We start from the raw sequence: 11586 nt of genomic DNA, 5'->3' as shown, positions 1-11586 counted from the left end.
TTACTGTATCTTACAAACAATCATTCTTAGTCACCAAAACCCTAAGACAATCATGCTTGCATGTGTTACAGTACTTGAAGGGCACCTCACATTACAGGATCACATATCACATACTAGGGATTTACTTATTTGTGTACAGTGATTTGGATTGGTCAAAAGATAGGGACACTCAACATTCCATTGTTTTCTACTAGGCCATGAGACTTTTCCTAGCTTAGTAAGAAGAAACCCATCATGTGAGTTTTTATGGCTCAGGTGGTTCCTCAAAGCATGTGAACATATGTTGTCACACTCCCTACCTTACTATGGTGCCTAGAGGATAGACCATCGTTGTGGAGATCTTTAATGACAACCAAAGTTACATTGGAATCACCAAGAAGCTAGTGTTCCATGCTCAAACAAAGCACATAGAGGTTCACTACAACTTCATAAAACAGTTGATCATCAATGACTTGATGGAGCATTAATTGGATAGCTGTTGTGCATGAAAGAATCATGAGTGAGATTACGGGTTACGATTTCAAAGACTCAATATGTCTTAGGTTCATGATAACCAACCATTATTGATTAGGTCACACCACCAGTGCCTCCAAAGAAGTGTAATAGGCAAGGTATACACAAATATCTTAGACTTGCATGCAAATCGAGACCAAGCTGCCAGAGTCATGGATTGCAATGATGGATGTTTTTGTCATCATATTAAAAGCTACCTCCTTCTGGGGCCTAAACCTAAAGGCTTAGGAGGAAAAAGCCTACATTACGTTAAAATAAACCTTGATGTAAAACCTTGATGTAGCTCTAGTAAGTGGACTACCATTATTCCATTACTAATCCATGCATTTAAAACACATTATTCCACTATGTGGATCAATGCTAACAATGATTTATTTCAACATTGTGCTATCATCATGGATGATTGCTTGTTTTCAAATCTTACTTTCTATGAATAAGATTCTTAATGGGTACTTGTTTGGAAGGGTCACACATCCATCCCAACCATCATTGTTGATTTGGTCACACCACCAGAGCCTCCAAGGATGTCCAGTATGCAAGATACACACAACATCTTAGACTCATATGTAGACCTAGCCAAGCTTCAAGAGTTGTTGGTTATAGTTATAAACGCTCTCACAAAGTTAAACAGCAACCCTAAAGTAGCTAATAAGTAGACTACTACAAATCCTTTACTAATTCATGCATTGACGACACATTCAATACGAAACGATACTCTATTTCAATGTTCTGGTTTTATCATGGATGATCATATGTTTTTAGGTCTTGATAAATGTCTTGATGAATTCATAGCAAAAGGCAAGGAGAAAGTGATGAGTAGAACCCTAAAACTTTATGGCATATGTATGATAATGCTAGAATCTCGCTTTTTTTGTTTTTGAATGCATTTTTTTATCAAAAAAATGTATGATAATGTTAGAATCTCCCTATTTTTGTTTTTTGAATGCATTTTTTGACTAAAATATATGAATGATCATCATTGCTTGCATCATGTGTGTACAAGTGGGCAGGACTACCAAGATGTCAACGATGAAGGTTCAAATGTAATAGAGGACGTGATGGCAGAAGGCACAAAGGGCTATCCAACCACACTGGTTAGGGAGCAAGAGAAGCCACATAGCTCTATCAGACGTTGTTGTACGAGACTCATGCCCACCTAACATGAGCTATGATAGATGGGCTTCGAAGTGTGTAGGATTGGCGAAGCTCAAGAGTGACAACAATTGCTCAAGATTTGTATGCCATTTGGCAACCTATTTGAGTTATTATTCTTTTGGCAATCCATTTGAGTTGTATACCATTTTAGCAATCCATTTAAGTTGTTAATATACATTTGAGTCATGATGGTTACATAATGTCATGAGCTAATATTATGGTTACATAATTCCATGAGTTATATTATGGTTACATAATGTAACGGGTTTACATAATTATTCAAAGTATAATGTCAGGAGTTTAAAAGGCATGTGGTTATATAATGCCACGAGCTTATGTTTTGGCTACATGATGTCATGAGTTTATAGGTGGCCCTTATGGGCCTCATAATTACTCAAAAGAGGCTAGAATTCAAAGTAGTAGCAACCCTCGGGTCATTGCAATTTTAGTTTGCAATATGTTCTTTAATTTACAAGTTGCAATATGTTCTTTAAATAATGGTTTCCATGAGCAGATACTTGTTTGTGTATATCGTTTGCAGGATTCCCCCACTTTCATTGGTCTCATATGCATTCGGGCTATCACATTTTTCATGAATTTCATATACATTGGGACTTAATGACAGGTCTAGGAAAGAATGAGCTCTATAAATATAATGTCCATTGTAGATGTAGGATAGGTGGTGGAAAAGATATACTCTGATTCTCTAATTTTTTGAGATGTCATATATATTGGGGCTTATTGCCAAATCTTGGAGAGGATGTTGTTAAGCATTCCATTTATACATATGGGTTGCACATGGGCTTCATATGGGTTGAATATAGGGGGAGGTGAATACAAGAGGTAGATATCTCGACGCCTGCATATGGAGGGGGCGGGGGGGGGGAGGGATATCCGAATATAGAGTATATATGGGATGTACATGGGTTGAATATAGGTGGAGGGGATATATTATGGGGGATAGGGGTATAGATATACATGGTAGATGAATATTGGTTATAGACAAGACTTAGGGAATGGGTAGGAGAATAGAGGTAGATATAGTCTTAATATGGAGGGATTGTTGAGGGATGGAAGTAAGGATGGATATGAATATGGAGAGATTATTATTGGATGGGGATGGGGATGGGGATGGGGATAGGGATGAATATGAATATGGAGGTAGATAGGGGTAGGGATAGGTAGATAGAATAAGTAGATAGATATATGCTGATGAATACAGGGGGAGGAAAGAAGCTAGATTGTAGACATAGATGGGGGATAAAGATAGAGGGGATATAAGGGATGGGTAGGAAGTAGATAGATATAGATATTTAATTTATGGGGAAGGATATAGAGATAAAGGAGGTAGATATGGGCTCCACATGAGGATATCTACAAAAGAGCACAACCACCAAAATCAGACGTAAGAGAACCATAAAGGGAATTATAAAACGATAGATCAATTCAAATTTGTCAAATTTTAGACATGCAACTTGCATTAATTGATCAAAATCATCATGGCTCTGTTCTGCTTGATTGCGAGCCATTCTCATTTTTCCATCTCCATCAACATCTACCGTAACAATGGCCTCATCACACGTATCCTTATCTACCATGTAGTTGCAAGAACATGAAATTCACACGTCACAAAATTAGAACCTGAAAATATTTAGCTGCTTTAGTCTTCTTATCTCTAATACCTACCATTTTAGGCACATGGGTTATGTTATGCGAGTCCCCCTCTGTGTACATGTGAATCATCACCTTTACCTATTACCTATAGAAGTTTCCCTTTTGTGTCCAATCACAGTCACAACATGCCCATTGAGTGTTTGCAATATAAACATGGTCCTTGTGGTTTGGTCATGATTCACATAGGAATCTAGCATCAAGGAGGCCGCTCGAACAACATTATCAACTTTAGCATGTCTTTGTACCAATAGAGATATGACAAACCATTAGTAGCTTGTGTCACAGCCAATGCACATGCCTTCCATGTATTGTACAGCTACCATTAGGTCTTATTTCTATGCTCATTACTTGTTTCTTCAATGAAAATGGCATCCATCAATATTACCGACAAAATGATGTTGCATCGATATGAAAATCAATATAGGCATTAATATTATAGTAGGGAGTCCCTCAAATGTTGATATTAGCATCAATATTTGTGTTGATAAAGCTTTTGAAAAAACACAACATTGCAAGCACTTAACCATTGACAATCTTGGACAGTGTGATGAATTTCTCACCCTACACCTTGCAATGATAAAATCACTTAAATGTTTTCACAATCAAAAAATATTTTCTATCAATGTTGTTTCCTATTCTTTAACCAATCAAAGCCTCAATGGAATCTTCCTTATGAGATTGATGCCAACGCTTGCACATCTTTAATGTGTAAATTGAAGTGTCCTTAATCAATGTCTGAGAAACCCCCTGTGGAACACAAACTATCTTCATGTTCCAAAACTTTTATTGAAGACAATATATTAAAAGTGGTAGCTTCTAACATATTTATCTTCTATTTCAAGCTCTACTTCCACATCTTCAAATATATGTTGGTTTGTACGTGCAACTTAAACCATGAACCACCACTGGTTGTCCACTCGATCACCTAAAATATATATCATTGAAGACAAATATCCTTGATCTGTTCATGCAAGCTTAATGAAATCCAAGGGCAAGACATGAGCATAGTTGAAAGATAACCGAAATATATATAGTTAAAAGACCATCATATGCCCACATTCCATTGAACAAATAGTACTACAAATGTAATAGGCTTTTTCTTAGCATATACATAAAAGTTTCATGAATGAATATAAATAAAAGTAGTATAACTTTATAAACCAACAATCTTTCCTCTTTGATTGGCATCTTTGAGAGCATCTTCTAACCAATCTTTGGTGTATTTAAGAAGTTATTTCTCATAAAATTGGAGGATACTTCCTACCTCTATTAGTCCTTCGGTACACTTTTTAATCCTCCTATCTTTTAGCACTTTCTTCTTCATATTGTCTGATCCATTTTCATTTTTCTAGAATTGTAGACACAAAAGGTATTTGCTTTGAGTTGCAAGGAAATAATAGTTTTCTTTTTCATTTCCTTCCCTTGTACGATCTTTTCACCAACCCGTGAATCATTGCTATCATCCAAAGTCAAGGCATGTCTGGATTCAGTTGCACAAGAAACTCTGTAACATAAAACATTGACTCTTATACTAGCCATCCTTCTGCCATGCTACCCTTTGGTCTAGCTTCTTGCCTGACATACCCTTTCAACATCTTCATAAATTGTTTCACAAAAACATCCATTGGTTATAAAAAATTTTGATATGCCAGTTCATTTTCCAAGTACATAAGTAGATGCAATCGGATGCCCATATTATTTATTAAAAATGTCTTTTCATTCACACATACAACTTCCTTGGCTAGAATTCTCATTTCTTAGATGGATGATTTCTTTATCTCTATTGATTGCATCCACTTGCATATATCCATCGAATAAGCATTGAATTAACTTTTACAATGAGTAGAAAAATTATGCATGTACAATAGACCTTCTGACATACCTTACAAATGGGTTGAGCTTGTTAATGGCATCCAATGCATCTTTAGTATTACATCTTCACAAAGCAAGTAGACATACATACTATATGTACCAATTATGCATTAGTAAATTTCAAACAATAGTTCAAATATGTTTGAATGCAAGTGAAAATCATATTTACCTGTATCGTTTAGTGTCAATTATGGGACTTGATACCACTTAATTTTCCATTTGAAGTAAAGGCACCCTTCAAGTTGTGCATATACTCAGTCGAGGTTCTCAATATCCCGAAAACACTTTTCACATAGCTCTCTTCTATTTTTTGTCAACGCCCATGGTGCCTTTGGTAAAATTGCCTTTCCATTCCTGTATTTTGGACAAAAGACCCTTTTGATTCCCATCATTTTCAAGTCCTCTTGTGCTTTTAGGCAATCTCTATCCCCAATCATATGCTCCGTTGTCATATTTTTTAATATATGCATTGGGTCCATAGATATGTAACTTTATGATACCTCCAATAAGGAAGAGTATATAATACATTGCATGCTAGATAGAAGAGTCACTCCCAATCTCTTGATCTCATGACGCATGGAATAAGAGCTAGTCCTTTAACGCCGATAGATGGATCATGTTGATATGGATGGTCCCAAGAAACAATCGCTTGTGCTTCTTACATACCGTCTGCAAAATATTTTTGGAGTACTAAGTGCACAAACTATCTCCACAACTTTGGACATCGTGGTATCCAGACACTTGGAGACCTACTAGACTACTAAGACATTTAAAAATACTCTTGAGAAGGAAAACTCACCCATTTTCACTGTCTTGTGGTGCTGTGATGGTGGACTTTGTCCACCCCCACTAATGGACACGGCAATGTTAGACAGATTGCTCTTGCGATTGGTAGCATCATCGTTGTCACTCAATATTATCACTAGGGTTGGGTCGCGAGGTAAGCTGAGAGCTAAAAGGAGGGGCAGGGTAGAACAAATTCACTAAGAGTAGGGCAAGAATTGGGTTGAGCGCAAGGGGAAATCGAGATGGGCTGAGAAGAGGATCAAGAGGGAGGGGATGGGCTGAGTGGGACTTGAGAGGGATTGGGAGCTGGGTGGCACCGGGAAGTGGGAGAAGCCTCAAGGGCAGAGGGTTGGGGGCTGAGTTGAGGCTTGAGGGACAAGTAGGGAATGGAGTGGCTCCAAGGATGAGGCGGTCCCCATAGACCAACGCTTTCCACTTCTTTGATTGTGTTGATTGGAGATGCTAGACCCATGGCAGCCTCTGTGCAACTAACATACGACGGCTCCGGACTACACATGATGGCATTGATATAGTTGTGATTGTAGCAACAGTCATTGTTGGTCCTACACATGTGTTTATGATAGGTGGTCATGATACATGGTGCTGTAAGTGCTTTAAGGGCTTACATACATGGTCAATTTGTTGTGTGTTTCATGGATTTGACCACTAGAGGGTGTTGGAGATGGTGGTTTCCTTTAGCTCTCACATGCATAATGTAGTGGTTGGAAGGGGGAGGGCCTTGGCACTAGTTACCACATGTCATGGGGAGCTTAGTCCATATATAAATTGGTATTGTGATGGTCTTTGTCCTAGCTAGCTCCTTCGGGGTGTGAGGAGACCTACAGGGCTAAGAGGCAGGGGTGTGGGAACCCCATAGTAGATACATTCTACACATGCCATGTGGCATGCCAACATGGACCATATTTGATCTATTCAAACAACCAAACTTTGAAAATTGAAATGACCAAAATCCCTTGTGTCACAGAGCTTAAATAAGTGTTTTAAGTTTGATGATGAGCAATAAGTGCTCTCAAAATTAGAAAGGCTAAACTTAAACATTGCACTCATTGTATTTGGATTATTAAGTTCATAGGCTATGAAGCCATTTTATTGAAATTTACATCCATTTTGTTTTTTAGTATCTCACCAATTGATAAAAGACATTGTGACATAGTTGGGAACATACAATGAAGCTCCAATACTATACACAATTCACTAGTTTCATTTTGCAAGTACCAATGGCTTGTAAAGTTTTGGGTGTAAGTCCCATTGTTGGTATCTCTCTTGATGCATCTTTACCATCTTTGAATTGAAGACTACTTTACTTACCCTTTATAAGGGTAAGTGCGGGTAAGTGCCTGGATTCAGATGGTTTTACCACTTTGCTCTTCATTATTTTTTGGCCAGATATTAATGATCGTATCACTTTTGTCCTAGAGATCATTTGGAACTCTGGGGATATGTCTCCTTCACTTATTGAGGACATTATTATCTCATTCCAAGGAGGTGTAAGAATTTGATAAAGTATTGCGATCACACTTTTGGTTACTATATATAAGATTGTAGTGAAGGCAATGAGTCTTTGCTAATGGCCTCTAATTTCTAATTTGATACGATGATGCACAAATAGACTTTGTGCATGGTTGTAGCATCTTTGATAAGACCACCTCATTTTCGAAGGCCTTAAATTGGGGGACTAGGACCTTTCTATTCTACTTTTGTATTTTAAAAAGGCCTATGATAAAGTAGGTTGGGGTTTTGTGGAGGTATCCTACTTAAATTTGGTTTCAAAGTGTTGCCAGAGGTGTGTCGTTTCTTTATGAATTGGCTCACATTTAGATTCTTATCAAAGGTGGTAGAGAAGAGAGGTTTTAGATTATCAAAAAAGTCTATTAGGGATGACCTCTTTCTCCCTTGTTACATTTTATTTGTGATAGAGGCAACTACAAATATTTTACAAGTCCTAAATGGTGATGAATTGTAACAGTCAATATATATAGATATATTTAGATAGTATTAAGAATAAAGCATTTATGTATGAGCACATACTAATGGTATATTTTTATCATAAGAAAAGACATCCCACTAGTTATTTTCAATTGAGACGAGATCTCCTCATGATCATGAGTTTTTTCCTCCGGTATAAAGCTTTCATATCATCGCTCTCTATTAGATCTTTAGATGGGGTGGGTTAGAAAAAGCATCAAGATGGCAATCTTTTAATTTCTATTATATATTTGTTCAAAGGCTTCCATTGCTCCACCATTGCTCTAGCTAATCTTTAGATCGAGTGGATAGGAAAACCATCATGATTGCAATCTTTATTATGTGTCTACTTAGAGAAGTATGCCCTAGAGCTACTTCTCTTCTTGGTCTTCAAACCAAAGAGGTTAAAAACATACCCTGATTTCTCTTACAAAGATGTTGCGAAGTAAATGATGTGGCATTGTTTGGTGTTTTTGGTCTCCAAATTAAGAGAGACAAAACATGTCATGGTAGTTCCTTTGCTTGTAAGGCTTGCGAGAGGGGAAGTTTGTTTTTAGGGGCGAGCAAGGGGGGGGGGGGGGGAGAGATGAAGAATTATAACATGTTTTAGCCTAAGATCATGAAGATAGGTTGTGCACTAAGGAAGAGAGTTTCGAACCAAAAATTTTAGGGAAGAGAAAATGTCATTTAGTGATTGTATCACAAATCCCTTATTTGACCTTGAACCTATTTATGGAATGTAATATGTATGCTTTATCTATCATGTGAGCACGTTATTTTGCATAGACAAAATAAAAGTTTTGGATTTACATGCTTATTATTTTTGAATTGATAAAATAAAAAGATTAAACAATACGTCTTTTTCTACATTCATTCTTTTGAACTTTTTCTTGGTATATTTTTTGCGTTTATGAAATTCAAAAACTATTAATAAGATGCACAACTATTGCATTGATTGCATGAAAACTTAAGGACGAGTATCACATGAGTCAAGACATCACACTTATTACATTTCATAGTCAAGAGTGGCATTGTTAGCATAACAATGTAGGGCTATTGCATAGCACAAAAATTACAATAATCATATGGACCATGCATTGCACCTAAGTTGTGATTTGAAAAATCACATAAACAATTGTATAGTTTGCATAAAATGGAAGATGCATGGACATTGTATTAATACTCAATTGCATGAAATTTTGGAGGGAGTTTCTCAAGGAGTTTATGTCTCCTTGCTTGAGGCTTCCATTGTGTCATCATGGCTCTATCTTGCCTCTAAATCATGTGTGGTAGGAAATGCATGGTGATGGAACTGTTCTAGCAATGTTGATCCTTTCATTTTCATAGCAAAAGGGGCAAGAAATTTAATGTGTTGGTTCCTTTCCTTGCAAGATTGGAGATGGAGATAGTAGTTAAGGGTTAACAAATTAAACGCTTAAAAAATGATTGGGGTTAAGAGAGTTTAAAATTAAAAGAGTTAGGAGAATGAATGTCACCTCATTGCATGATATTTTAGAATGGACATTATACGAACATGCAAAAAATAAATCCATATACTAGGAGAGCTATTCATTCATAGAAAATTAGAAAAATAAGGGGCCTTTTAAAAAAATTTAGACTTGCGAAGTCCTTGGCAAAGGAGTCTTGAGTCTAAGGGTGAAGCATAATGATAATGTACATTTGAACTCGTTAAATTTGTAAGATGAAATGGATACAGATTGATAGAGCATCAAATGAAATGTACTTATAACATACTTTAATGGAGAACCATACTCAATATTCAACACACCAAATTGCAAACTCTTAATATGTAATTGCCAAAAAAAATACCGTTCATAGCCTTTCAAGTAATGTAGGCAAAAGAATGAAATTTGCCTTATTCTCACATGCCATTACAAAATCAATAGTCTGTCTCATTGGCTATAATGTGAAAAAGGTTCAAAACAAGCAATGGAAAACCAAGTCTCACTACAAAATCTATGGTAATTGGCTACAATGTGAAAAAGCTTCAAAACAAGCAATGGAAAATCAAGATTAGATATACAACTTCAACTTCAATGGCTCATACCAACAATGGAGTCATTGTCTACAAAAGGACCACCCATTAATCCAACAAACTCCTCAATATCCACATTCACAAGAATATTCACCTTCCCAATCCTAGAACACCTCAAATTATCACTTGGATATTCATGTCCCAATTCCATGATGAAAACTCAAAATTGCCCATATGATGTCATGTAATCTCCTATCGAGATGTCAAGAGACATGTTGCTCATTGGACATGTGCCGCCCAATGGTGCATTTGTTTGCAAGATCATTTACATGAAACATCTATGTGAAATGCAATCGCCTTGGCAATTTGATCCGTAACATTCTAGTGTTTGGTGTCAAATTACATTGTTGCCTATCATCTACCTCCTTGATCAATAAGCAATTCAATCAAATTTGCATTCTAAGTTTACTTCTACTACCTTAAAAGACTCAATGACAACTACCCTGATCGATTCAATCCAATCACTTGGGAGGCAACTACCCTATTGGATATTTGAAAACTCCTAATACAATTTAATTTTAAATTACATGAGTAATTTCTCAAAAGAATAAAGGAAGATAGTTGTGATATATCGGATGTCCCATTCATAGTTTTAAATGGGTGCGACATGCTTGTGGATATTCTCATTCATACAAAAGTTGCACTTCTACCTACCATGCCTCTCCTTGCAACGAGCTACAAAAGGATTCCATGTTTTCCCTACCTCCTTTACTACATCCTTCCAAAGCTCGTTGGCTCTACTGACTTGCTATTCCTCATCTTGAGTATGAAACTTGTGCGTAGGAATGCCACAGATGCTAGAGCCATCTTTCATCATAAACACTCTAACTATTCCGTAGTGATGAAGTGTGTGATTGTATATGAAAAGAGATTCAAATTACAAAATGCTAGAATCTCATTGAAAATGTCATTTCATGGAACATCCTCGATCTAAAACCCCCATGATAAATCTCCTACCAATGCATACCCTATCTTCCATCATGTGCAAGGAATAGCTTAAAAATCAATCATAATCTAAACATACATTGCACACACAATATAACCAAAGAAAGATTAACCATAACATTAAAATACATTGCATATACAAAATAAATCTTTGATCATCCATCAGCTTCAAGTGTTACTCGAGAAGCATGACTTCAAAGTTCAAACAATGTTTAAATAAGAACAAATCTTTCATGATCAATTCACTACCAATACATATACGTATATGCTTATTATATGCCTGAGTGCAAGCACACGCACATGTGCGTTCGCAAAACCCTGTCATGCATACTATTGTGGCCAATGAGAGAAAATTGGTGGTTATCTTATGTCATGAAATTTAAAAGCCCTTTCAATCTCCCTCCACACCTCGTACAATCAATTTGCAGCAGTCCCCTAAACTTAACCATGTTCCAATAAGAACAAAGATATAACCCCATAACAAAAGCAATTAAGCTTTTGGAACAATGATTCATATTTTTGTGTGGTTTACTTCTCATTACTTACTCTTATTACATCTCAAATACCAATGTGCATTGTTCCAAAAATGTATCTAACGC

The sequence above is a fragment of the Dipteris shenzhenensis genome, chromosome 14 (assembly GCF_047967505.1).
Source record: "Dipteris shenzhenensis isolate YYH24624 ecotype China chromosome 14, Dip_SZ_1.0, whole genome shotgun sequence".
Lineage (NCBI taxonomy): Eukaryota > Viridiplantae > Streptophyta > Polypodiopsida > Gleicheniales > Dipteridaceae > Dipteris > Dipteris shenzhenensis.
Note: the sequence above shows the minus strand (reverse complement) of the source record.